Here is a 2500-nt window from a genome sequence, read left to right on the forward strand (position 1 = left end):
CACCAAGGCCCAGCGTGTGCCGATGGTGGTCGAGGCAACCGGCCGCACCAAGGGCCGGCGTGTGCCGATGGTGTTCGAGGCAACCGCCCGCACCAGGGCCCAGCGTGTGCCGATGGTGGTCGAGCCAGGAGCCCGCACCAAGGGCCGGCTTGTGCCGATGGTGTTCGGGGCAACCGCCCGCACCAGGGCCCTGCGTGTGCCGATGGTGCTGGGGGCAACCGCCCGCACCAGGGCCCAGCGTGTGCCGATGGTGCTGGGGGCAACCGCCCGCACCAGGGCCCAGCGTGTGCCGATGGTGCTGGGGGTAACCGCCCGGACCAGGGCCCAACGTGTGCCGATGGTGGTCGAGGGAACCGCCCGCACCAGGGCCCAGCGTGTGCCGATGGTGCTGGGGGCAAGCGCCCGCCCCAGGGCCCAGCGTGTGCCGATGGTTATCGGGGCAACCGACCGCACCAGGGCCCAGGGTCTGCCGATGGTGCTCGAGGCAACCGCCCGCACCAAGGCTCAGCATGTGCCGATTGTGATCGAGGCAACAACCCACACCAGGGCCCAGCTTGTGCCGATGGCGGTCGAGGCAAGTGCCCGTACCGAAGGGCAGCCTATGCCGATGATGGTCGATGCATGTGCCATCACCATGCGCCATCATGTGCCATTGATGGTCGAGGCCTTGGCCGAAGTTCGATTTTGAGCCACGGTGCCCATGCTTGGCTCCAACATGTGCTGGTGCCGCATTTTTTTCACTCGGGACAGCATCGCCGGAGCATCGCCGGAGCATCGCCGGAGCATCGCCGGAGAACCTGACCGGCGGCATTGGGGTTCCGGCGATTGGGAGGGGGGCCGGGGGGGTGTGCGCACATGATGTGCGATGGGTGCTGGTACTTGGCCTTGTGTTGGCCCCCTATCCCTCATCAAACCTCTGAGAATTCACACCCCCTTAAAGAGCATTTGAGATTTTACAGGTTTGCTACCAGTAGCCGTTAAAGTGTCTGAAATGGGGACACTTTTTTCAAACGGTCACAAAATCTTCTCTACTTCGAGTTTTTAGCTGAATTTTTTTGTGCATGCCAACAAAAATAGAAGGATCATGCCTACAAAATTTGGGGCCAAAAATCCTTATAAAAAAATTTTAAAAAATCCCGAACCGCAAAAAGTTTCGAAAATCATGAAAAATAGAAAACGAGTCATCTTCCAACGAAACTTCACGTGAAGGCTTAGGGGACCATTGTATGAATTTACAAGCCATAAAAATGGCATTGGCACGGCAGAAATTTGAAGATGTGCCTAAACCCACCAGGGCCCAGCGTGTGCCGATGGTGCTCGAGGCAACCGCCCGCACCAGGGCCCAGCGTGTGCCGATGGTGCTCGAGGCAAGCGCCCGCGCCAGGGCCCAGCGTGTGCCGACGGTGGTCGAGGCAACCGCCCGCACCAGGGCCGATAGTGTGCCGATGGTGCTCGAGGCAACCTGTCGCACCAGGGCCCAGCGTGTGCCGATGGTGATCGAGGCAACCTGCCGCACCAGGGCCCAGCGTGTGCCGATGCTGGTCGAGGCAAGCGCCCGCACCAGCGCCCAGCGTGTGCCGATGGTGCTCGAGGCAACCGACCGCACCAGGGCCCAGCGTGTGCCGATGGTGCTCGAGGCAACCTGCCGCACCAGGGCCCAGCGTGTGCCGATGGCGCTCGAGGCAAGCTCCCGCACCAGGGCCCAGCGTGTGCCGATGGTGCTCGAGGCAACCTGCCGCACCAGGGCCCAGCGTGTGCCGATGGTGCTCGAGGCAACCTGCCGCACCAGGGCCCAGGATGGTGCTCGAGGCAAGCGCCCGCACCAGGGCCCAGCGTGTGCGGATGGTGCTCGAGGCAACCGCCCGCACCAGGGCCCAGCGTGTGCCGATGGTGGTCGAGGCAACCTGCCGCACCAGGGCCCAGCGTGTGCCGATGGTGCTCGAGGCAACCGACCGCACCAGGGCCGAGCGTGTGCCGATGGTGGTCGAGGCAAGCGCCCGCACCAGGGCCCAGCGTGTGCCGATGGTGGTCGAGGCTGCCGATGATGGTCGAGGCAACCTGCCGCACCAGGGCCCAGCGTGTGCCGATGGTGCTCGAGGCAACCGACCGCACCAGGGCCGAGCGTGTGCCGATGGTGCTCGAGGCAACCGCCCGCACCAGGGCCCAGCGTGTGCCGATGGTGGTCGAGGCAACCTGCCGCACCAGGGCCCAGCGTGTGCCGATGGTGGTCGGGGCAAGCGCCCGCACCAGGGCCCAGCGTGTGCCGATGGTGGTCGAGGCAAGCGCCCGCACCAGGGCCCAGCGTGTGCCGATGGTGGTCGAGGCAACCTGCCGCACCAGGGCCCAGCGTGTGCCGATGGTGGTCGAGGCAAGCGCCCGCACCAGGGCCCAGCGTGTGCCGATGGTGGTCGAGGCAACCTGCCGCACCAGGGCCCAGCGTGTGCCGATGGTGCTCGAGGCAACCGACCGCACCAGGGCGGAGCGTGTGCCGATGGTGGTC

Source organism: Durio zibethinus, unplaced genomic scaffold (genome assembly GCF_047325235.1).
Source record: "Durio zibethinus cultivar Kanyao isolate XHJ-2024 unplaced genomic scaffold, ASM4732523v1 HiC_scaffold_3, whole genome shotgun sequence".
Classification (NCBI taxonomy): domain Eukaryota; kingdom Viridiplantae; phylum Streptophyta; class Magnoliopsida; order Malvales; family Malvaceae; genus Durio; species Durio zibethinus.